The sequence below is a fragment of the Leptidea sinapis genome, chromosome 37 (genome assembly GCF_905404315.1).
Source record: "Leptidea sinapis chromosome 37, ilLepSina1.1, whole genome shotgun sequence".
NCBI classification, from domain to species: Eukaryota; Metazoa; Arthropoda; class Insecta; order Lepidoptera; family Pieridae; genus Leptidea; species Leptidea sinapis.
This window is the reverse complement of record NC_066301.1, coordinates 9,348,682-9,375,974: the sequence shown is the minus strand read 5'-3', so window position 1 is coordinate 9,375,974 and position 27,293 is coordinate 9,348,682. Positions and strand designations below refer to the sequence as shown.

Here is a 27,293-nt window from a genome sequence, read left to right as displayed (position 1 = left end):
TAAAACCACACAATCCTTTTTTTATTACTATAACAATTAACGATTCTTCTCCATCCTTGTGTCTTATATTGATTTGTCTATAGTAACTTGTAAAATACAACAGCTTGTAGTTAATTGATAAACTTAATTACGAGTTAAACGGGGCTAACCTTTACTAGTAAATTTTTTACTGGGATTAGGAAGCATACAGAGCGTTTCAAGCTGTGAAGTACACTTATATATACCATTTTATTTATACAGTATAACTGACACTTCTTCTCCTTCGATGTAATAAAATTAGGCACTTAGTTTCCTTTAGCCCTATGTTTCCCCGGGATATAAAAAGGGTGTTGTAAAAGGCGACTAAGGGTATTGACCAGTGGAAGGCTCCTTTGCACAGGATGCCGGCTAGATTATGGGTACCACAACGGAGCTTTTTTTGCCGTGAAGAAGTAATGTGTAAACATTATTGTGTTTCAGTCTGAAGGGCTAGCTAGTGAAATTAGTTAGAGACTTAACATCTTATGTATCAAGGTTACGAGCGCAATTGTAGTGCCGCTCAGATGTTTTTGGTTTTCAAGAATCCTGAGCGGCACTGCGTTGTTATAGGCAAAGCGTATCAATTACTATCAGCTGAACCTGAAGCCTTACTGTCATAAAAAAACTTGTTTGACCAAAAAATTCCCTACACACAAATGATATGTAGATTCATCACCGAGTGCGCGAGTCTTTCGGTAATTTAGGGTTTACTTTATGGATGAGGAGAACAAACGAGCGTACGTGTCACCTGATGTTATGTGATCACCGCTGCCCACATTCTCTTTCAAAATCAGAGGAATCAAAGGGGCGTTGCCGGGCTTTTAAATAGGTGTACACGTTTATTTTAAGGTATCCATGTCGTATCGTCCTGCAAACACCGCACAAAGAAGCACATTCCATAGCTTTATCAAACGGTAACTGGCACAATTTCACATAATCCTTTAACATTTTATTAATTATTATAATTGTAAATTGTAGGATCTTTTACGTATAGCTTTACGTTGGCCAAATGTACCAGTAATTATTGATTTTTTTTTTATGGAATAGGAGGACAAACGTGCGTACGGGTCACCTGTTGTTAAGTGATCACCGCCGCCCACAATCTCTTGCAACACCAGAGGAACCACAGGAGCGTTGCCAGCCTTTAAGGAAGGTGTATGCGCTTTTTTTGAAGGTACCCATGTCGTATCGTCCCGGAAACACCGCACTATGAAGTTCATTCCACAGCTTTGTAGTACGTGGAAGAAAGCTCCTTGAAAACCGCACTGTGGAGGACCGCCACTCATTCAGATGGTGTATATATGTAATTTATAATAATAATTATAAAACGAAACTACTTGCCTACTCTTAAATTTATAACAAATTTAACTGTAAATGTTTTCAGCAAATAAAGAACTTTGAGCTCGACTTTATTGCACATGGAAGAAAAACAAGACACGCCATGTTTAGAAGTATGTAAAATCTAAGGCTGACTAACAACTAACACGTCGAGGTTAAGTTTATATAAATATTTAATATTTATATTTAATATTATTCCATTTATATATATGTAAATTGTACGAAATCTTAAAACAACAGTCATCGAAATTCCTCAGTGAATTAATATTTCCGTGTGATAGTTTTTTGACATTTTTTTCATAAGTATGTTTTCTCTTTAGTGTATAAAAATTCGTGACTCTACTGTTTTTCTGTTGGGGATTGCTCTCGTTTGACGATCCTGGGATGACCTGGAAGAGAGGTATCGTCAAATAGGAATTTCTCATCTAAATTGAAAATATACCTTAGTAAAAACTGCTAATATTCATTAGACGAATATTTTCAACTAAAAACTTAACTATATATTATATAATACTGCTAATAATCTTTTGTTAAATTGATATTATTGTTACTAATGATTTAGAAATGTATTTTATAAAATTTGCAGGTCATAAATGTGGCAAACATGTACTTTATAATATTTATGTAACATCAATCTAACATGTTTATGCAAATAAAAACTTTGACTTTGACTTTGACTCGGTTCTGCTTTTCATTAATATTCATTCTTTCGTAATTAACCACCTTTGTAGGAAGAAAGGTATTATTTCTACCTAATATACTTCATTGAGATATTTAATGATCGAAATAACTAACTCTTCAATAACACACTGCGATCTCAGTTACAACAATAGATTTCACAGCAACACATTAAATATAATATGATTTATCCATATGTTAAATTTCAGAAACTAGTCAACAAGTTATTGCAATGAAAAACAATCCATCATACCTGGTAATAGATAGGAGAGTTGCATGTACGGATGCATTTCGACGAACGTAAACCAATCCATGCAGATAGGCGTACTAATGGAGATCTAAACAAATGCATTCCTTGATAATAAATAACACTGGAAGGTGATAAGCGATATTGAGCTCTATAATCGTGTAACGAAAGTTTATTTTAATAATATATTAAAGTAGTTAGTATTAAATTGAATTTGCCTTATATAACAATTACATCACCTATATTTCTTGTGCTGAGACATGCAATTGACTTATATTTTCCGATTGCAAATTTCGAAGTAAAGACTCTTTAGGCGCACTTTATTTTATATGTAGATAAGAATGTGCCGTCACGCTTGGATATGTAACGCTTGAGTGGACTAAAGGCGACTTGCGCGGAGATAATAATAATCGACGTATTTCGTAATTTTAACCTCCCCTTGATTAAGTTCCACCTTCACACGACACGCCACAAATTAGAATATCATCCCCACCATCTGGATGTTTCGCGTTCCTCCACAGTGCGGTTTTCAAGGAGCTTTCTTCCACGTACTACAAAGCTGTGGGATGAGCTTCCTTGTGCGGTGTTTCCGGGACGATACTACATGGGTACCTTCAAAAAAAGCGTGTACAACTTCCTTAAGGACGTCAACGCTCCTGTGATGGTGTTGCAAACGAATGTGGGCTCACATAACACTAGGTAATGGGTCTATTATATAAAATTCCATACCATGCAAATTAAAAAGGCGATTTTTTTCAAAAGAATTTAAAAATAGCATATTGTTGTATCTTACCAGTGGGAGGCTCCTTAGCACAGGATAACGGCTAGATTATGGGTATCATAACGGCGACTATTTCTGTTAAACATTACTGTGTTTCGGTCTGAAGGTCACCGTAGCTAGTGAAATCACTGGGCAAATGAGACTTAACATCTTATGTCTAAAGGTGACGAATGGTTTTTCAAGAATCCTGAGCGGCACTGCATTGTAATGGGCAGGGCGTATCAATTACCATCAGCTCAACGTCATGCTCGTCTCGTCCCTTATTTTCAAAAAAAAAAAAAAATCTTCTATAGAACCTTTTTTGTGTAACAGCTCCTCTCGCACTTGTTGATTTTTTTTTTTTTTTTTTCAAATTCATTATGGACAAAGTCAAATGAGTCCATAGTTATAGCAACAGTAGATTGCGTCATTACAATGCTTAAATTCCACCTTGCATTGTAGGTATAAGGGTATAAAAACATTTGTAGCATTAACATTTAAATGAACAAGGGCGACAACTTTATTTGCAAGCTCAACTTTATCTCCATAAGCGTCTTACATAATTTCCGAAAACGCTTTTTGACAAATTACGGTGTCAGCGAAAAAATATCGAATTGTTTTGTTCAGTCCGTCTTGGCATTTAATTGTCTCTTTTTTGCAATCGTGGGCTTTGATGAAGCAGTTTTGCGAATTATTAATTTCGCAAAAGATTCACGTAATATTGTTTGGTTTTTGTATCGCACTGGGTTCACTTGGTTTTTATGATTTTTTCTTAAGACAGTAAGGGACGAGACGAGCAGGACGTTCAACTGATGGTAATGCAGTGCTGTTTAGGATTCTTGAAACACCCAAAAATTCTGTGCGGCACTACAATTGCGCTCGTCACCTTGCGACATACGATGTTAAGGCACATTTGCCCAGTAATTTCACTAGCTACGGCGCCCTTCAGACCGAAACACGAGCCGTAAAGCAGTAATGTTTACAGATTACTGCTTTACGGCAGAAATAGGCGCTGTTGTGGTACCCATAATCTAACCGGCGGTTTTAAAATGTTTATTACATTTATTTTAGTTTTATAGTTAAGTATACTGTCTTATTCCCCTGGAATATTATTCCAGGGTAGTGCGCTTACTCCTATCATCAATCCTCTTCTTCACCTTAACACTCTTACCGTCCATTATAAATGCTTCAATCCGCTGGAGATCATTCATGAAAATTTCGAAGAGTCTTTACGCATATAAATATTTGTTTCTAATGTTGTATCCGATGATTTCTTAAACATCAATGTCTGGGGATTTTATTCATTAATCCGTTTAGTTACTGCCCATACAGACTTAAAGTTAACAATAGGATCTACATTAGTTTAACTGTGGAAACCTATCAACAATTCGTAACTTTAAACAAGAATTGCAAAAGTTACAACCAACATCTTACCAAACAGAAACTATAATTCCCGCACAAGCAATGAATTCATATTTCAGTAGTTTTAATTAAAGACATCATCTGGTAAACTATTCTGCTGAAAGCCACAAAGTGAAAAGGAATTATTCTTCCACTGTGTTCTTGTTTTCTTCGTGTCGTTGTCCTTAAGTGATCCATTGAACTGAATCTTGTTGTAGTTGTTTAGATTTGCTAAGCGTGGGCTTCTTTATAGATTTACTAGGTGAATCATATGTTTATATTTGGAGAAATTGACTACAGCGTATTGAAAGTATGTCGATAAACAGCTGCACGGTTTTAGAAAATGATTTTAAGCTCTTTTAAGTGGAGTTGGATTTGTGAGTAAGATAATACAGATAGGGTAACTAAGGTAATATTGATGGAGAATTTTTGTGAAGTAAAGTCATACCGTCGCTTTTTACAAGCATTCATAGGGGTCAAGGGTATGTTGTCACCACAGATTTGAGCTGTCATTTAGAGCAGGCCATGCCTTCTGTAACTGACGATAGCTCCTAGTGGTTCAGATCTGGGCTAGTCAGCTCTTCTTTAAACCGGAACGTTAATTCAACCAAGCTTGGGGTCGCGCCTTGTGCCTAGGTGCAGAGTCTTGCTGGAAAATCAAATGTACATTTTTAAAAAGCGAATTGCTAAAAATAGTATGAAGCCTTAAGGCTTAAGAATATACACATTGTTCGAGGCTGGCTTGAGTACACCCAAGTGGGCGTAGTATTAGTTGCCGCACTTTGCGACTATGGCTGCGGTATCTAGTTGGAGACCAATTCTTAATCTAAGTTTAGATCTGACAATAAACCAAGACTAGGCAAAATATAACGCTGACAACACTGTCAATACAATGATAATTCTGAAGTTATCAGATATAACTTTATGCCAAGTTTATTTGTAAGTACGTAGAAGTTTAAGGCTGGTTTGCATCATGTTAGCTCGTTAAGGTTTAGTTAAGGTTTAGGTCAAATTTAACGTAAACAGTAACACTGACTTTGATATAAGACTGCGGAATTTAATACACCATCGTATTCCTAGGCATAGTTAAAGTTAATAAGGTAAATATCACGCCAATGTGGAATATTTATTTGAAACTTTTGACAGTTCGCTATTTAGCTATATAACATTAACAATAGCTTTAACCGGCGAAGATGGGATGGTAACGGTGAAGAGTTAATGAGCTATGACGTTATCTAAAAATGGTCAAATAGTACAACTAATTTTTGCTTAACTGATACTTTAACATGTTTGTTATTGCTAAAGTTATTGCAACCCAGCCTTAAAATTGTAACAATATTCATGACCCGACAAGTTATACTATTGTATTTCACAAGTAAATTTTATAAAGTATCCTTCAAAATATTACATAAAAATTACAGATTTTTATTCTTCAAAGCAGCTGAGCTTCCAAAGAATACAATATTCACGTAGAAAAAATAGCGGCTAACTGTTGACCTCTATTTTTGTACAGCAACGCATGTTTACAAAAACAAGGTGACAAACATATCAGGAGTGTAAAACGTAGGTTGTCATGCCCACTTAAGTAAACAACCTGGCCTGTTTTCATGCTTTGCCTAACATCAAGAGGCTCTATCTAGACGTATAAATTATCTCAGTCTTAAAAATAATATAGTTTAACGTGGATAGAGATACAAAGAGTTTCTTGCGCCGCTTCTTTTCTCTCAGAGCGCCATTTGTTTCCGATGCGGTAGTAGTATCTAGTAGTTATTAGAAATGACATCAAAAAGAATTCTAAAGGAATCAATTTTGAGAAAATGAATGCCTTTTATGCCTTTTTAAAGATCTTGTACAAAAAATTAAGAGAGATTTCCAACTCATTTTTAAAATAATAGAAGCTAATACAAAAGTAAATGCTATTTGATGACGTCAGCTCGGTCCCGGGTCTGCGTGACTTAGAATACTAAACGTACAATTGTCGTAAAGTAAGGACACCAGACAGAGACTCATTTGACGTTCGACTTGTTTCCTCCAGGGAGCACTATTTACGTAACTGTACTGTACGAAGGACGACAAATGGACGAGAGGTTATTTTGTTAGGAGCAGCTCTCAATGTCATAAGGTCGATATAAAGGAAAGGCTTTTTTACTAATTTAGAATATAAACCTTATACATTTTGCGTACCCTTGTTATGAGCTATATTATTAACTTTATGACTTACGTAATTATTTTATAGTACGAGTGTTATATTTTTTAAATCTAAAGCTTACAAACTTACTTTTTTATGTATTACAGTCATTGATTTTTTTTATGGAATAGGAGGACAAACGAGCGTACGGGTCACCTGTTATTAAGTGATCACTGCCGCCCACAATCTCCTGCAACACCAGAGGAATCACAGGAGCGTTGCCGGCCTTTAAGGAATTGATGTATCTACAATAAATTACTAATCTCCCAACCGCCTATTAAAAGGTCGTCAAAAATGTTTGAGCGGCGACAACGCTACATATATTCGTATACATAACTCAAATAACATTAAAAGATTCATTCAAATTACCACCTTATTTAGTGGCAGTAATGTTTAAAGTCTATTGTATACGCTCGTTAGAAGTAGTGAAACTACGACACGCGCGAGACGGCCGCGAACACGAGGCAAGAACATTTTGTTTTAGCAATTGAAACGTCAAGGTAGTTAAACAATTTTATTAATTTAAAGGGGCCCTTACCTGAAATACAACACTCCATCCTTTTTATGTTTCAATATGCTGTTATTAGGACAGTATTTCGCTGAACACTTTGTCATTGCATGGCGTTGTATTCAAAGCGCGGTCGCGACACAACTGAAAGAAAAGTCTGCCTAACAGATGTGTAAATTTGCGTGTGCCAAGCATAATTTGCGTAAAACTCACGCGTAAGTTTAAAATATTTTTTTTTGGGGCTCTTTCTTATGTTGTTTTTTTATTGTTTTGTTATTGTTCAAAAATAAGTAAACAATATTAAAAATACATTTCAAGGCGACGAGTATATGCAGTATCAAGTTAAAGGTAGTGTAAAATGACCGCTTGATCAGAACAATCACAGCATTTAAATACAGAGATTGAAATTACTTATCATGAATTTGCTTCAATAACAAAGTTTTATATATGATACGATTATCTATATAAGTTAAATTTTAAAACAAAATTTATGAACGATGCGGGGCTCCAACCTGCGACCTCTCGCGTTTCGCGCGAGCACTCTTCCACTGAGCCAACCGTTTGTGTGACGTCACGTTCAAAAAGCTTGATACACATTCACGATACGATTCACGTTCATATGTCTCATTCAACTCTCAGGTTGTGGCTTCGTCTACAGAATCTACTTTACATATTTTGATAACCTGTTCAACCCCAATATTTGCATATTAGGAAATTAACTTGAGAAATCGCTCCTACAAATGCCACTATTTGTGTTATTAAGCCAAGTGAGGGTTATCACCTTAAAAAATAACCAAGCGATTAACTATAATTCTGTTAACGAACTTAAGCAACGAACTAAATTGGTGAAAATGTCTTTAAATACTCAATATAGCGTACGGCTATTAAAAGTACAAAGATTTAATTAAATATATTTTCTAGAGTAAAACTGAACAAAAAAAATATACTGAATACTTATGGCAAGACTAGGTTTGCCTAGCAAGCCCATTTGAACAGGGACATAAAGATAACAATTTTAATTATTATTTGTCAATATTATCAAACATGAGCTTATTTTTGGAAATATCATTGGAATTTTTTTTTTTTATGACAGTAAGGGTCGAGACGAGCAGGACGTTCAGCTGATGGTAATTGATACGCACTGCCCATTACATTGTGTGCCACTCAGGAGTCATGAAAAACACATAAATTATGAGCGGCACTACAATTGCGCTCGTCACCTTGAGACATAAGATGTTAAGTCTCATTTGCCCAGCAACTTCACTAGCTACGGTTAGTTTCCTCTTACGACACCCTTGGGCCTGGTTCTTCTATATTTTTAAATGCCAGGGGAAGCACAGGGCTAAAAGTGATAATGTTTTGACAAAAGACTAATTTGGAGTAATAATATATGGATATTATAGTAGTAGTCAGTAATATTATGCTACCGACTAATACATAATTGACTAAAAGCACCATAATATGGTTAATTGTATGTAATAAATATTGTAACAGCAGTTTCAAATGGTCTCATAGATAATCAATGCAAATTGTATATTTGCAAGGCAATTTCACAGCACTGCAGACATTATACGCTAACACTCTCCACTACATTTTGCCGCTTATATTTTCACGTATTTCAGCAATAAGCCGCCATTTTTTAAGCTTAACTCAACGATCACGCACGGGTCCGGAAATCTCATATTAAATGTTGGTTATTTGCCTTTTATAGTGCTATTATTTCTATCGTTGAATTTTATAGCATTTATATATAGGACTATCTTAATATATATAAATTACGTGACACGTTGTTTGTCCGCGATGGACTCCTAAACCAATAAACGGATTTTAATGGGGATTACTTCATGGAGTGCAGTTTATTCCAACTTGAGAGATAGGATAGTTTTTATTTCGATTTGGGTCCCATAATTATTTTTATTTTCAATATTTGTTTTGTACGGACATAGTTTCTATGGGAGAATTTAGTAACGCACGGTTTGACAGTTCCACTGTGAAACAATTTCATTATAACAACAAGGAGCATACGTTACGAAATAATTCTTGATGTTTTGAATATTATTGGCAAATTTCTATTAAACAGTTATTTTTTTTAATATCTACAGAACAACGTCTGTCGGGGCAACTAGTTATACTATAAAATGCAATAGTCTTTATTGGCCATTTGTAATACAATTAATTCTTAAAAGAAATTCATTGCTTAAAAATGGAACTACGAGAATAGGTTATAATTTAGTTTATGTGTGATTGTCATTTGTTTTTACATTGTGCAGTATTATCGCTATGTCTTTTATGATTATCGCAGTTGCCTTGAAAGCAGAACCTAGAAACTTGAAAATTTAATCAAAATCATTACATATCCTTTATACATTCTTGTATAATGTTATTTATGTATTTCAATTGCATGAGTGTTCTTTTGAATGTGAAAATTTTCCAGTTTTATTGTTTGTTATTTATTCGTCCAGGGTAGTGAGCAATTTCTCAAAGATTTCTGCAGTAAAATGTAGCTTTGTAAAAAGAACCCTCCACACATTTTGCGCTTAACGAGATTATGTAATACTGTACTGTGTAATTTAGGGAAATTTCATTAATTTTGTCGATGCAGAGTTATACTTTTCAGTTTAAATTAAAGCACAGAATGGCTATTAAGTCTAAGGCAGTGGCCGGAGATTTAGGAAATATGTACAAAATGACATATTGTTTTGTTTTTCTATTATAACTATTTACTTGGTAGTTCAGAGCACATCCATAGCTTACATCAATCATCTTTGGTCTTATTCACTTCGCTCCCAGAAGTGAGGGCTATCACTATAAGTAGGAACTTTGCAATAAGAAGATTAAAAAAAAAAATTATCTGAAAAAGCGACATAACAGCTTACCACGCTTACGTGAAATCTATAATTAGGTATGGTATCACAATATGGGGTAAATCGTCAGTAATAAATAGTCTTAATAGCGCAAAAAAAGTTTAAGGGCTGCAGCGGGAAAAGTGTCCCTTGATAGCTGCAGACCCGTTTTTTAAAAACAGAATTTATTAATGATTAATGAATTATATATGTTTGAGAGCAGTGTGTTTGTTTGAAAAATTTTAGCGAATCTAATAAATATGAAACCAGTTATCTTTTTCTATCCAGGTACCCCACAATACTCCTTACTTTAGAACTACATTGTTTCAGAGAAACTGTTTTTGTATGTGCATAAAAATCGATAATCACATCCCAAAGATAACTAGAGAGGTATCGTCAAATAGTTATTTCTCATCTATATTGAAACTTGGTAAAAACTGCTTATTGAATATAAGATGAATATTGACAATTTTTTTATAATATAATTTAATAGTTTAAAATTTGAATTAAATTTAATCTAACATGTATATCCAAATAAAAACTTTGACTTTGACTATGAAAAAAATAACAAATTGTTTAGATTTGAAAGATAAACATATAAACTCAATTTCCTAATATTATGTAAAAACTAGCCGTTCCCGCTTGCTTCGCTGGGCGAATTTTAAAAGGAAATAAATTAATGAAGAAACGTTGGAATTCAAAAAATGATAATAAGGGACGAGATGAGCAGGAAGTTCTGATGGTAATTGATACGCTCTGCCCATTACAATGCAGTGCCGCTCAGGATTCTTGAAAAACCCAAAAATTCTGAGCGGCACTACAATTGCGCTCGTCACCTTGAGACATAAGATGTTAAGTTTCATTTGCCCAGTAATATCACTAGCTACGGCGCCCTACAGACCGATACCTAATAATAAAATTATAACGACCTTCGCCACCTTGAAGATTCTCGTTGAGGAATTTAATTTGAAACTTTGTACGTTGACTGTTGGTAGGGCGTCCAATATCTGCGTTATGACAATTCTAGATATTATTATAGAAGTTACATTGCTTGAGTTTGGAATGGTAAGTACCTTAGATCATTTATACGTCGAGACAGGCTGTGACAGCTGTGTGAGATAAAATTGAGGTTGACTCTTAACCTCTATTTTGAGCAATGCGAAGTGACATACAAATCGCGAGTGTAAAACGTAACTTGTCACGCACACTGAAGTAATAAACCTGGCCTGTTTTCATCGGTTGTCTAGCAGCAAGAGACTCTATCTAGATGTATAAATTATCTAAGGGAGTTACTCTTACATTTAATTTAAGGCATCTACATATCATTCAATATCTATTATTTTTGATGGTTTGTGATTCTTCGAGTAATAGTAGAATGTCTAAGAAATGGGAAAAGTGGAACCATGTTTAATAAGAGCAAAGAAATGGACGTAAGGCTCGCGTGATGAAAAGTGAAAAACAAAACGCCCATGGACATTCGCAATACCAGAACTGAAGAGATGAGATGCTGGCCTTTAAGGTGCTCTAAGCTTTAATGTCCCTAAGTCGCATCTGTGCGAGAAAACAGATGTCGATAGACGATTTGTAAAGGTGGCTGTGCGGGGAAAAAGTGTATTGTAAAATGGGCAGTTGTGGAAAACCATAAATCAACATAATGCACATGGAACTTCATATTATAACCTAATGTCTGACTTGACTGTGAAATTAGCCTGGCGGTATCAACCCGAACAATTCCTTAATATCACTCTCCATGATGAACCCGATAGAAGATGAAGAGAGACTCCACTTGCTGCTCGATGTCAAATAATAAAGCCGATCAAAGATGATTTGGTTCCTCGTTGCGTGCCGTCAAATGGAAGAAGCTGGCACTGGGGATCCCCGACCCAGATGTGAAAAGAGTACTCCAAGAAAGGTCGAATTTGTATAAGACGGCGGCTTGAAGAGAAGTACCACCTCGTCCTATACACACCAAGCTTTTTAAAGTCAAAGTTGGGGTCTCTTCCAAGAGGCCGCGGAAATTACCTTTTGCTTCTTTTTGGTAACTATTGAATGTAAATTGATTGTCTACAGGACAGGCTATGCCTAGTGTAGTGACCAAATACTATGTTATTTTATGCGATAAAGTGTTTGTATATAGTGAATGAGTAATATGTAACTAGAAATAAGTCATTGTTTTATGTCCCACCAACAAGTACTAAAAATGTTCAAAATACTTTAATATACATGGCTTGTAATAAGTATAATATGAAATTTAATAGTATTGATTTACATACATGTTCGTTCAAACAGTTTAAGATATTACGGAATACTTGTATATATAATTTTATTTAAGTAAGCAATAATCCGTTTGTTTTTTCTTCTAAAGTTTTGTAAGCTTTTGTAAGTTTTTATTTTGTTTATCCTCTTTTTGACTGCTCACATGATATGTATATTAGTGGAAACTTTATTGGAGTGTGTACAAATATGTTTAAATGTATTAAATACTGTTTGTTTCCCAAAAATAAATAAATAAACTGCTGGTTACTGGTGGTTATCCTTTGAGTATATAACTCTATAAGAGGGTGTAATATTATATGTTGTTTCAGGCATATTTAGGCACACGAAATCATCCATATCGAGTATCAGTCTTTAAGTCATTATATGTAAAAATATGTTAGACAATTGATATTATTCAATTAAAAATTCAAATATTTTTAGTGAAAATAGGATATAAAATCACTTATTGTTAAATAGCAAGAAAACTAAATACATTAAATTTACCGTACCAAATGACAAAAATGTAAATGCAAATGTTTTTGTTAATCGGAGAGGTGATAGAACCGGTGGAATCTGCTATATTTCTTGGCATAACTCTAGATTCCAATTTACAATGGGACCCACATATTGAAGGATTGGCGAACAGACTTAGTTCTGCAGCATACGCGGTTAAAAAGATTAGATAATTAACTGAAATAGATACGGAGCGACTTGTATACTTTAGTTATTTCCATAGTATTATGTCCTATGGTATATTGCTATGGGGTAACGCTGCCGATATTAATACAATATTTGTGCTGCAGAAGAGGGCTATTCACGCTACTTATAACCTAGGTTCTAAAGAATCATTGAAAGCAAAGTTCAAAGAAATTAACATCATGACAGTTGCTTCTCCATATATTCTTGATAATGTAATGTATGTTCATAGGCACATAAGTGAATTTGTCAGAAACTGTTATAACCATAATGTTAACACCAGAACAGACATAAACTTATGATGCCTACTACTCGGCTAAGTCGAGTTAGTAATTCTTTTGTGGGGCGATGTATATGCTTTTACAACAAGATCCCAGAAAATGTTCAAAACAAAAGTATTACGTTATTCAAAATAATTGTTAAAAACGTTTGTGTGGTAAAGGTAAGAACTATAACATAAATGACTTTCTTAATGACACAAATTGGGAATGGAGCGACCGCCCTCAGGCTATTAAATAATAAGTTAAATTGTACAATGTTACTTTGTAAACATATTTATTCGATGAAAAAAAAGCCCGCTGAGTTTGTTGCGCCCATTCTTCTCAGGGCTGAGGCATTCATTTTGGAATGAGTGGTAGTTTTTGACTTTCAATAAGTGATGTCACATCCTATTTTGAATAAAAATATTTGAATTTGAATTGAAAGTTTAATCTACCACCCATTCCAAAAGGTATGCCTCAGACGTGAGAAGAACGGGCGCAACAAACTCAGTGGGCTTTTTTTTGTATAATGTAAAATCGTACAATACAATTTATTATTTAATAGCCTGTGGGCGGTCGCTCTACTCTTATGAATTTCGTAATACATTTGTTTTGAACATTTTCTGGGATCTTGTTGTAAAAGCATATGCAACGCCCCATAAAAGACTTACTAAATCGACTTAGCCAAGTAGTAGGCATTATAAGTTTATGTTTGTGCCTGGTGTTAACATTATGGTTATGACAGTATCTAGCAAATTCACTTATGTGCCTAAACATAACATTATAAGGAATATAGTATTGAGAGGCAACAGTCAAGATGTTTATTTCTTTAAATGTTTCTCTCAATGATTCTAATTTAGTAAAATACAGCTCAAAAATAAAAACTATTGAAATAGTATTTTAGTATCTCGCATAATGGGACCACCTTAGATTACTGATACGACTAGCTAGACTATAACAGCTGCTGTGAAAACGTTGAAAAAAATTTAATTTAGAACTACCCTCTATTTTGAGCATTTCACGTACACTAACCTAAAGTGTCATACAAATCGCGAGTGTTAGACGTAGCTTGTCACGCACACTAAACTAATATTCCTGGCCTGTTTTTATCTGTATATAATAATTATAAAAGAAACGCAGCCGTGAGAAACAAATAGACGTACATAAAATGTCCCCAGCGATCGGTGATCTCATATGACGGATTTAGAAATCAGCTGTTTGTGTGAACGCTTTGTTAGTAAACCGCGAATACCAATTTACGGGAATAATGTCGGTACTCATACCGCTATGTTGGTCATTGAGTCATTGTCGTAAAGAACACATGACTGTGATTACTGATTATATACATATATACTACAGTACAATCAGGGGCGTGCATTGGTTTTATAGCAAGGTAGGCACAGTGGATCTAACTAGTCGTAGTTGAGCTTTGGAATAAGCAAAGATTGCTTACCGTAGGTATTTAGTATCTAACGTAAGGAAAAATTGTATGAGTGGGTGTTCAATAGAAGTTTGGTAATAAAACAACGGAACCAAATTAACTTTTACACTAGTGCTATATCTATTTAGGTTCATAACGGGGTAGGCACTGCCTAGTTACCTATATCATATGCACGCCCCTGAGTACAATTACATCTATACTAATAAATGAAGAGTTGTTTTTTCCTTCGGTTATAATGCGAAAACTACCGAACCGAATAACACATGTAAGTACCATAAGATGCGAGGGTTTTGGAGAAGGTTTTAGTATATAATTTATAACCATAACCATGTCTTATCCGGAATTTTAGATCATTTATACTTCTATATAGACTATGACAGCTGTGAAAACGTCGAAAAAATTTTGAACTACCCTCTATTTTGAGCAATGCACGCACACTAACACAAAGTGTCATTCAAATCGCGAGTGTTAGACGAAGCAGCGACAGAAATGACTGTACAATTTTGTATATTTTTATTGAAAAGAGCGCAAAAAAAGAATGCTGGGAGAGTTTCTTGCGCTGCATAATCTCTCTCAGAGCGCCATTTGTTTCCGAAGCGGTAGTAGTAGTAGTAGTTATTAGAAATGACATCAAAAAGAATTCTAAAGGAATCAATTTTGAGAAAATAAATGCGTTTATGCCTAGCTTTCCACGCACACTAAACTAATATTCTTGGCCTGTTTTAACTGTTGTCTAACAGCAAGAGACTCTACCTATCTCATCACCTTGAGTCATAAGTTGTCAAGTCTCATTTGCCCAGTAATTTTAAAAGTAGCAAGCCGTGCAATAAGATGTTAGAAGAAGATCTTTTACATCTTGATATTGAATCTATTTACGATTGGTGTTGAAGTAAAGAAATGAAGCAATCAAGTAACGTTGCAAGCCACAAATATCACAATTTAAGGAATTCGTGTTTAAAGTTTAATAAATATTAGTGTATTCCATACATGTGGGTTGGGCTACTAAGTCATGATGTCCTTTAAAAAGTGACAGTAAGGCATCACATAACCAGTTTTGTGTTCTTAACTCAATTTCGACATGATTGTGGTTTGGAACGTTTTTTTGGAATTATGTCCAAATGTATGTAATGTATCCTTGTATGGAATTAACCCTGAGATTGTAAGAACAATCTGAAACAGTACGTTCCTTTTAGCACACATAATTTTTCACGATACGTTTAGATTAATATGATGTAGCAAATATCTATTAAATTGTTTTTTTTTTGGAATAATTAATACTTTATAAGGTTTGGAGTTTGAGTATTGAAGGTTTTCTTTTTTCCATCTGCATGTGTCAATCAATTGATCCACGGTGGAAAACTTATAAAAAAAAATTGAAACTAAATCTTTTCTTCGGTAGATTACTGATAATATCTCTTACTTTCTTGTTCGTACAATTCCATATAGAAACAATGCTTATTATAGCTAAGATTAATATTTATGACTAGCCGACCCAGCAAACGTTGTATTGCCATCATAGTATCATCATCAACTTATAGTTAATACACTATAAACTATAGGTAGCTAAAATAAAGTTTGTTTTTTTAGCTACTGAGAAAGTAAGCAGATACAAAGATTCTACTTAGTTATTCATTTTAAACTATTCTTTCAATTTGATTTCTGTACGACGGGGGACACATCAAAGGCAAAACAAAATTGTTTTTTTTTTTTTTTTTAATTCCGAACATTTTCATATTTAATCACATTTTAAACCTTCTCTGGACTTGGACAAATAATTCAAGACCAAAATTAGCCAAATCGGTCCAGCCGTTCTCGAGTTTTAGCGAGACTAACGAACAGAAATTTATTTTTATATATATAGAATATACCCTTTATTTAGAATATAATACGGTATTTTCAGTTAAATTTGTTCAACAAGATATTTAAATTTTATGATAAACTAAAATTTTACGTTCATAATTCTAACTTATATAAATGTGAATGTATTTACTTACGCTTTCATTTTTTAAGTACTGAACTAAACATGATGGAATTATGCACTCAAGTTTTCAGGAGCACAGAAAGAATATTAAGAATCTTTTAATTCATACAAGTATGTACAATAAAGTAAAAATAAGTATATAAATAATTTATTTGGCTATTCACGACAACACGAGCCCAGCGAAAAGACACAAAAGGGTCTTTTTGGTTAATGTAGTGAAACACTTGCGTTGTGTAGTGTAACTTAAATGTACTGAGTATAAATGTCAAATAACATAGATATTGTCTTCTCCTTAATATAGAACATAAGAAAACTGCTAAAATATTCTTAATTTTACTAGAGTTCACTTAGAGAAGTGAGTTAAGAAAATTGCTTATTACACTAGATAAGATTGTAATAAAGAAAATATGAAACTCTTACTATAATAAAAATTATCTTAGAAACTAAATCTACAGCTGATTAAATATTTGGTAAAACAATATGCGTTACAACATTATCTTTTCTTAATTGAATGAAAATTGACCCCTAGAACCAATGCAAGATTTCAAAAAAACAAAACTGGAGTCAATGACAGGAGACAAATCACAGACATCAATAATTTATCCAAAAGTCATAAAGCGAAATGCTGACTGGCGCAAATGCCAGTGACAGACAGAATTGTTCGCACAATGCTCTCGAAATTGTCACTACAATTCGTTGCAAATCACAGACCACCGCGCTATAGATGCTGATGTAAAAAGTTGCAAAAAAACAAAAACAATAAAAATCTGGTATCCGGAACATAGTTACTTCCCTACGCTTGCATTGATCTCCGATACCATATAAAATATTTTGTTTAAAAGAGAACTGTAATTACTAGGATGGAGAGGTTTTACCAGTGGTAGGCTCCTTTGCACAGGATGCCGGCTAGATTATGGGTACCACAACAGCGCCTATTTCTGCCGAGAAGCAGTAATGTTTCAGCATTACTGTGTTTCGGTCTGAAGGGCGGCGTAGCTAGTGAAATTACTGGACAAATAAGACTTAACAGCTTATGTGTCAAGGTGCATTGTAATGGGCAGGGCGCATCAATTACCATCAGCTGAACGTCCTACTCGTCTCTACCCTTATTTTCATAAAAAAGGAGATCTTCACGCCTAAAAAATTTGCGATTCGGGATTATAATTACCTCAACACCCACTAAACAAAATTAAAAAGCACCTACAGTTTTTCGCTTCAAAATTGTTGTAAAACTATTGTAAAATAATATTGACAATATGAGTAATCTATAATGGCCTTAAGAATTATGTTTTATATAATATATATTGTTTGTATAATTACTATAACGCTGTTGATCACCAATAAATAAATAAAATAAAAAAATCTTTAGTAGATTAAGATTATTGGGTAGCTCTTAACGCAATGTATAATTCCATTCATTCATGAAAGGCTATTTGTATTAGTAAATTTGTATATATATATATAGCCTTTTCTCCGGATAAAAAAAAATATTTTAACGACAGACTGTGATAACATAACCTTCAATTAATTTTTTTCTCGTTTTCTATTAATCTGTTTGCCAGTCGGCAAAGGCTGACTTCCCCGAAATGGATTGATGGACTATTTGCTATTCTAAAAAAAGTATTCAGCATATACAATAGCAATAACGAAAAATTTAGACTAAAAAAAAATTTTTAATTAAGTAATTTTGGAGATATCCTGATATGAAGGGTATCCTAATCCAAATATTTAAAATTACAAAATAAATTTAAAGATGTGGCCGCTCTATTCAGTCGAAAAATTCAAGCGCGACCTACCGCATTAGCTATTTCACATCAAAATAATGTAACAATTCAATTCTACGGAGTTGATGAGAGGAGGTTCTTATTCAGCTTGCTATAAATTCCTTACTATAAATTTAAAAAAGCAATCTGTTACATGAAGATTATTGCTCTAACAAAATCTTGTACAATAATTAGCCTCCTCTGTTATGAAAACACATAAAATTTCCGGATAGGTACTAAGGAAGTGACATTTTAAATACTAGTTTGGACCTTAGCTCTCAAAGTACTTCAAACTATATTTTCTTTGTATAATGCGAGTATTATACCTTTAAATAAAAAACTTATTGAAGTAATAAACTCGACTAATAGAAGCAGTAGTCGCCCTGAAAATGTTTATTTGTAAAAAAAAACGTTTCTTGTATCGGGTTTATTCGAATTTGTTAAACTTTTATCTGGTAAAAGCCCTAAAATTTTATATGTGCTCTTACAAATAACTCAGAATGGAAGAAACCATTTTAATGAAGTTAAATAAGCAAATATCGTAAATGTTCGGTTTTAACCGAATTTAAGGAATGAAAAATTCTCGTTGTACTAAACGTTAACCGGTTAGAATTTATTTTAAGATTTCTAACCCTTGATTAAAAGTATTTATTCAAATAATAAGCTTTTATCGGCAATATTTTATATGATACTAGCTGACCCGACAGACGTTATTCTGAAAATAATAAAAAAATACAGTTTTATACGAATTTGCCGATAATATTTCAAAACATCAGGAATTAATTCGTAAATAATACTCCCTGTTCTTATAATGAAATTGTTTCACAGTGGAACTGTCAAACCGTGCGTCACTAAATTTTCTCATAGAAAATATGTCCATACAAAACAAATATTGAAAATAAAAATAATTATGGGACCCAAATCGAAATAAAAACTATCCTATCTGTCAAGTTGGACTAAACTCCACTCCAAGTAATCCCCATTAAAATCCGTTCATTAGCTTAGGAGTCCATCGCAGACAAACAACGTGTCACGTAATTTATATATATTAAGATAAGCGCCAGAAATGACACTTATAAAAGATTTGATGGAATGCAGTAAAAATACACGAGTGAGTTTTGATTAGTATAAAGCTATCCATTTTATATTAAATTCTTCACTCAGCTCAGTCAGGCTTATGAAATTGTTGACGGCGACTCTGTGAAGTTCCGATTCGGAGCTTTACTCGTCTTTAGAGTTTGGAGTTCAGTAATCAGTTTGATATCAGACGTGCAGTAGTGAACTCGTGTGTACGGGACTTTACTGTCGCACGAAGTTGAAACGTTCTATGGATAATTGGATACATACGGATTTTCTTGTGGTATGTGTTTTGATATGGGGTTTGACCGTTAATTGGAAGTTTGTCATGTGTGAAGCTTAAAGCGGTTTAATCTAAAAAAAAACGGTGAGCTTAACGTTTTTTATTTATTTTTTAACGTTTATTTGTGCATTAAACTTGTGATTAATCTATTCGATACCATTCAAAGTGTCAAGATATCGAGATATCCTTTGCATTAATTACTTATGATCTGCCAAATATTAATTTGTATTGTATTGTTGTTTTATTAATTTATTTTGATTTAGCAAAGCTATAGTTATAACAATACCACTAAAAAAGGAATAAAAGTGTACAAGTATTATTTTATTATATTAAGTATAGGTAAAAATAGCATGCATAATATTATGAACAGAGGTAAAATTACTGCTACTTTTATAGAATATTATTATGTGCAACTCGAGTTCTTAACTGAACAAAAAATAATGAAAAATATATTAAATCCATTTAAAGTTATCTACACAAATTTAATGCAATTGTGATAATACAATCTAAGCAGAAATAACAACACTATTCTTAAAATGTTATAATATAACTCTATCAGGGTACAAAATAAAAAAATTTGGTGATGTGCTAAATTAATTCGTACACTGGAGAGAGGTACTGTGCCAAATTAAATGATCCCTAATCAATTAAATATTATTAAAATATGAATTTAATATAACTTTACCAGTGGGGGGCTCCTATGCAAAGGATGCCGGCTAGTTTATGGGTACCACAACAGCGCCTATTTCTGCCCTGAAGCAGTAATGTGTAAACATTACTGTGTTTCGGTTTGAAGGGCGCCGTAGCTGGTGAAATTATTGGGCAAATGAGACTTAACATTTCGTCTCAAGGTGACGAGCGCAATTGTAGTGTCACTCAGAATTTTTTGTTTTTTCTAGAATCTAGAGCGGCACTGCATTGTAATGGGCAAGGAGTATCAATTACCATTAGCTGAACGTCCTGCTCGTCTGGTCCCTTATTTTATTATATAAATTGAGTTATTGTTACCACATTGATGCTTCTCAAGTAAATCCTAAGTCTTAACAGAAAACATTGCTACTCGTATCAGATTTAAATGTTCGAAATATTATTTTTTGAAACTAAATAACTAACGAATGATTTCTATAATATTCTACTGCTATCGGTCGCTGAAATCATGCGGTCTGTTTCGAACGCTTTGGTGATTCCTTTTTTATTATTAATTTTATTGGTATTTCTCATGTATGAATGTTACAGATTATGTGTTTCTGTGGATTTCAAACTAAAGATTGACATTTTGAAATGTAGATTCAAGATCTACTGACGGGTGATTGTATGTATGTCTTGTAACGTAATGTGTGATGGATGTATTGTATGTATATAATCTTAAACTATAGACTGGGACTGTTCTTATTAATATAATCAAATCAAATAGTTTATTTCTCAAAAATATAATAATAACTTCGCATATTTGAGGTTTTCAATTTCTTAATTACGTATTTCATCGTGGATTTTATTAAAGAAACTGACACCTTGTATTAAATGATTTTCGTATTCCTTACCTTTAGGAATTGAATTACTTTAAGTGCAAATATATTTTGATGTATATTCTAACAATGAGAATTTTGGTTTTGACTTTTGTCAAGGTTAATCACTATTTAAATGGTAACTTAACATTGAAATTGCTTCTGTATGTTCATAAGCACATTGAGGAATTTTCTAGAAACTGTGACATTCACAATGTTAACACGAGGAACAAACATAAACTTGTTATGCCTACTACTCGTTTGTGTCGAGTTAGTAAGTCTTTTGTTGGGCGATGTATATGCTTCTACAATATGATCCCAGAAAATGTACAAAACAAATGTGTTACGAAATTTAAAAGAATTGTAAAAAACGTTTGTGTGGGAAAGGTTATTATAGCATAAACGACGTTTCTTAAACCACCACGGACTGGGAATAAAGCGAACACCCTCAGGCTCTTTAATTATAAATGTTTATTGTACGATATACAATTGTAATCCATATTTTATATTAAAAAAAGCCCACTGAGTTTCTTGCGCCCATTCTTCTCAGGTCTGAGGCAGCCTCTTTTGAATGGGTAGTAGTTTTTGACGTTCAATAAGTGATTTTCAATCTTATTTTGAATAAAATTATTTGAATTTGAATTTATGAGTCTTGTAAATATATAAGTAGTTTTGTAGTAAATTCATTATACATTTGACTTGTGGTCACGCCTACAAGCAATGCTGGTCAGAATAGTAAGTTTAATTACTCACTTACTTATATTGTCTAAGTTTTATGTCAGCTATAGCGCAGGACATTTAAAATGCATAAACAGCAATTTGAAAATTATTAGAAAAATTGACGTGATGGTGTTGATGACAAGTTCACAAAATAAGACGTGATACATGAATAGAATGCAGTCGAATGCGTTGAGGATTCTTAATTGAAGCCCCACAATTGCACTCATCACTAAATGGTTATAAAGCGGTTTTTTTTTCAAATTGTTATAAATATAATAATAATATAACATAATATTGACACACTTTTACATAAATTATCTTGCCCCAAACTAGGCTATGCCTGTTCTATGGGTGCAACAAGACAACGATATATTTAATACAATATACTTACTTAAACATACATAAATACATATATAAACATCCATGACTTGGAAACAAACATCCATATTCATTATATAAATGATTGGACCTACCAGGATTCAAAACCAGGACCTCTAGCTTAGTAGTCAGGGTCACTAACCATTCGGCTATATGGGTCGTCATGGGTAATCTCATAATAATTTAATAATTCGATTGAAATTAATTTTAATTCGTTCGTGCACAATATAAAAACTGCTATTTCCGCTTTTCTTTGATACAGCGCATATCCCATGTCATTGTGGACAGTCTCTTTAATAGTATTTCCCTGTGAACTTTAATCTCATATTTCATCCCCATGTAGGTCAAAGTTAGAAAAATGCTCGAACAAAATGTTCATAAATTATTTCTTATCAAGTGCCTAGACAAAGTTTCAGTTTTATCTTCGATAATGACGAATATCCATACAAACTGCTATCCCCTATTTCAACCCCTCTATTTATTTTTTTGCAATAAAAGCCTATGTTCTTTTTCAAGCTCTAGACTATCTCTGTACTAAATTTAATCAAAAGCGGTTCGGTAGTTTAGGTGTGATAGCGTAACAAACAAACATACATTCACATTATTAAGTGAATGTAAGTTTGTTTTTCATGTATTTTTATTGCTAGACATATTAGACAACACCTTCTACTTTTCTATTGTCTTCCAGACAAAAGGGTGTTTTTTTAGTGATTAAAAGCACATTGGCACATTATTGTATTTTTGTTTTTGCTACATTCTATAAATTTCATTTGCGAAACATGTTAACAACATATATTTATTCAAATAAAATTTGAGAAACAAAATATTATGAACGATGCGGGTCTCGAACCCACGACCTCCGGCGTTCCGTTCCGGTGCACTAACCAACTGCACGGTTGGCTCCGCTGGAGGTCGTGGGTTCGAGTCCCGCATCGTTCATAAAATAAAATAAAATATTTGTCATTCAAATTTTAATTGTGTATTAATCCTAGAAGTGAGGGTTATCACTTTTAAAACATAAAATATTGTTTATTTAAAAAATAAATTTTAATACAAGAGCGACATCTGAAGTCAATTTAATAATATGCAAATATTGGGTCTGAGCAGGTTATCAACTGTGAAGTAGATCCTGTAGATGAAGCCACAACCAGAGAGTTGAACAAAGCATACAAGATTTTATAACAATACGTTACTCAAACCGGTATATATTATAACCTATTTTGACCTAAATTTTCACAAATTTTATGATTTATTGCAAATAGATTAGAGATTACATATAAAGAAATCCTAATAATATCCTCTCCTCAATTATAAGTTGTGTAAAAGTCCATTACAAGTTGTCAAAATTAAAAACAGAACTTATGTGAGTGGGTGCGAATTAGCCTAAAATAAACCGCGTTGCAAGCGTTTCAATTCAGTTACTCAGAGTCTAATCTGGATTAACACTTAATTTACTTTTTATCACAATGTATCCAGTTCAAGTTGCGGGCATTAGCTCCAATGAAATATAAAATATAGCGCCTCTAATGTTTACTGTAACTTTCTACTCTAGGATATTCTTAGCTTCAGTTTTATCTGTTTAACTTCAATTATCAGCAACGATATAATATGTCAAAGTGAAATTGAAATAAGCAATAGGTAGTTCAATTATCTTACTTATCGTGCTCAACTAATATTAGTATCAAGTACTTTTACTTTTATTTGTTTGGTGTAGACTAAATTTAGCAATTGTACAAACCTCAGTGGTTTTTATTGCTTTGAAGTCTCCTGTAAAATTTTTTTTTTTTTTTTAAATAAAGAATATTGCATTTACTTTTTGGAATAAAAAAATAATGGCAAGCCAATTTTATCCTCAGGGATTTGACGACCCATATACCGGAATGGTTAGTGACCCTGACTACTAAGCTAGAGGGTCCCGGGTTCGAATTCCGGTAGGTGCAATCATTTACATGATGAATATGGTTGTTGTTTTCCAAGTCATGTATGTTTATATGTATTTATGTATGTTTAAGTAAGTATATTGTATTAAATATATCGTTGTCTTGTACCCATAGAACAGGCTATGTCTGTTTGGGGCAAGATAGTTTGTGTTAAAGTGTCTCAATATTATTGCATATATTTCCATGTCTAAAGTATCCCGCATTTTTTCAAAGAGAATTCTGACTGAACACTCCATCACCCTAGGTTAAGAAATTCAAAAAATATTTTTTAGCAGAGCCCTGTGTCATGCTTCGGTTCATACTTGAACAAAGATTGTTGGAATATATATACTATATTCATGATATATTTACATTAATGCTCATGGATGGGAATATATCCACGTAGTGTCTCCAGATTCCATGGCTACTGATGCACAAAACAGCCCAATCTCAAGCTGCTTTGGAACTGTTGCATCTATTTCTAGATTTTCGACTTGATTTAGGCATTGCCGAAAAGTGATTTCAAAACTTAAATTTGAGACTTTGAAAATAGCATCATATCGATTTTTTAACAGTGGGAGGCTCCTTTATACCGGTACGCTTGAATTGATCTCCGTTACCATATATTATATTTTGTTTAAAAAAATACTGTAATTACTAGGATGGAGAGGTTTTACCAGTGGGAGGCTCCTTTGCACAGGATGCCGGCTAGATGATGGGTACCACAATGGCGCTTATTTCTGCCGCGAAGCAGTAATGTGTAAGCATTACTGTGTATCGGTATGAATGGCGCCAAAGCTAGTGAAATTTCTGGGCAAATTGAAACTTAACATCTTATGTCTCAATGTGACGAGCACAATTTAAGTACCGATCAGAATTTTTGGGTTTTTGAAGAATCTTGAGCGTTAGTGCATTATAATGGGGAGGGCGTATCAATAACCATCAACTGAATGTCCTGTTTGTCTCGTTCCTTATCTTCATAAAAAAAGGTCGATTATTCACCACAAATAAATAATATTCGTGTTAGTTACCCGCTCATGAGAAACCAAAGTTTCGCGCTATTTTAACAGATTAAATAAAAACAAAATCCAATGCAAACGTGAATGGACGAATATCGGCATGAATTATTTTGCACGTATGATAGCATTATCTCTCGGTTCAGAGGTTCGGCTTTGCGATGACTTGCATCGAAATACTTATGCATCTCTTGTATTCACCAGACCTTGCCTTTAGTGAATCTCACCTAGTTTAGGGTTAAAGAAGTTGAAGTTTTTGAATAATTATATAAGCAGACACATACGATGATACTGTAGCAGTAGTCTGTGCAGTGCAGGAATTTTCATCATCATCATCATCAGCCGGAAGACGTCCACTCCATTACAAATGCCTCCCCCAAAGATCTCCACGACGATCGGTCCTGCGTTGCACTCATCCAACGTATTTCGGAGATCCGGATCGTCGGTGCATCTTGGGGGGGGGCTTACCAACACTACGTCTTCCGATACATGGTCGCTATTCGAGGGATTTACTGCCCCAACGGCATCTGTCTGTCAACTATGTGCCATGTGCCCTGCCCACTGCCACTTTAGTTTCGCAATCATTTGGTTTTGTGTGAAGCAGTGACTTTGGTTCTCCTATGGATCTTTAAGTCCTCGAAATTAAGTCTGAGAACTGTTAAGCGTACTCAGACTTTCGTTACTTAAAACTAAGCTGAGTGTGATAAAACGCGAACTTGACTTTTGCATTGGGCTGTCTTAGCTTTAGCTCAGCATAATTTCAACTGTCAAATTACTATAAAAGCGAAATCAAATATAATTACACTAAAAAGTAAAGTCTGAGTATAGTCTTTATACCAGTGGGAGGCTCCTTTGCACAGGATGCCGGCAAGATAATGGGTACCACAACGGCGCTTATTGCCGTGAAGCAGTAATGAGTAAGCATTACTGTGTTTCGGTCTGAAGGGTCGCTGTAGCTAGTGAAATTACTGGGCAAATGAGACTTAACATTCTACGTCTCAAGGTGGCAAGCGCAATTGTAGTGCCGCTCGGAATTTTTGGGTTTCTCAAGAATCCTGAGCGGCACTGCATTGTTATGGGCAGGGCGAATCAATTACCATCAGCTGAACGTCCTGTATTTACATAAAAAAAGCTTACAAAAGGATAAATGGTACCGAGTATATTCAAAAGGCGACTTTATAGAAAAATAAAATCGTTTACACTTCTTGTTGAAATCTTCGTGTACATTTATTTATACATCAACAGTGACTCATCTCATTTTGTGCGTACATTTAGTTCTCTACGTAGTTTTATTGTTTCTTCAGCAATAAAACTGAAAATAACTTTATTTTTTTGATACAATTATTCAAAAAGTTTACAGTTTAGCTATAGGATGTTTTGTGATAGTTTCAAGTGATATCTTAGATGAAATATTGGATGCTGCAACTTACAAACTAATTTGTTATGTATATTACAGCCATTGCAAAATACTCTATTTGATTGAAAAGAGTGGCCGTTGAGTTTTTTATATGTTCTTCTCACGAGCTCAACTTTTTACGAACTTATGGTAAATTCAGTAATTTAAAAGAAATATTTTTACTGACGATTCAGAAACGCTTAGTTTGAGCCTAATTAAATAAACTTTAACTTTGAAAAACTTTACATTTTAAACTTATAATTTAATTTTACTTATTATTATATTACTATGTATATAAAAAAACACGTGGTGTTTATAAAAGGAGCCACTCAGCATGTGTTCGAACACAAATGTGTTGCAACGCTGATCTTCTGTGACCCCCGCGTGACACATGAACCTCAAGGACCTCGCCTGAATAAATTATTACTACATACATACAAACGTACATACATACATACATATAATCACGCCTCTTTCCCGTAGGGGTAGGTAGAGACTACTTCTTTCCACTTGCTACGATCCTTACATACTTGTTTCGCTTCGTCCACTTTCATTATTCCTTTCATACATGCTCTTCGGTTTAGGGTACTCTTGACCTGGCCTTTTTCCAAGACGTCCCTG

At 33.8% G+C, this 27,293-nt stretch overlaps 1 protein-coding gene across 3 annotated transcripts in view; it reads left to right on the top strand.

Moving 5' to 3' along the window:
- LOC126975746 (connectin-like) overlaps window positions 1-27,293 on the top strand; it is a 104,454-nt gene that overhangs the window by 49,821 nt on the left and 27,340 nt on the right. The window contains exon 1 of one of the 3 annotated variants that reach the window (XM_050823764.1): window positions 19,575-19,738. The exons of 1 other annotated variant lie outside the window; for it this stretch is intronic. The gene's annotated coding sequence lies outside the window, so the exon portion shown is untranslated. Of the gene's footprint in view, window positions 1-19,574; window positions 19,823-27,293 lie in introns of those variants that run through there. One more of the 3 variants, XM_050823762.1, reaches the window with a different exon arrangement.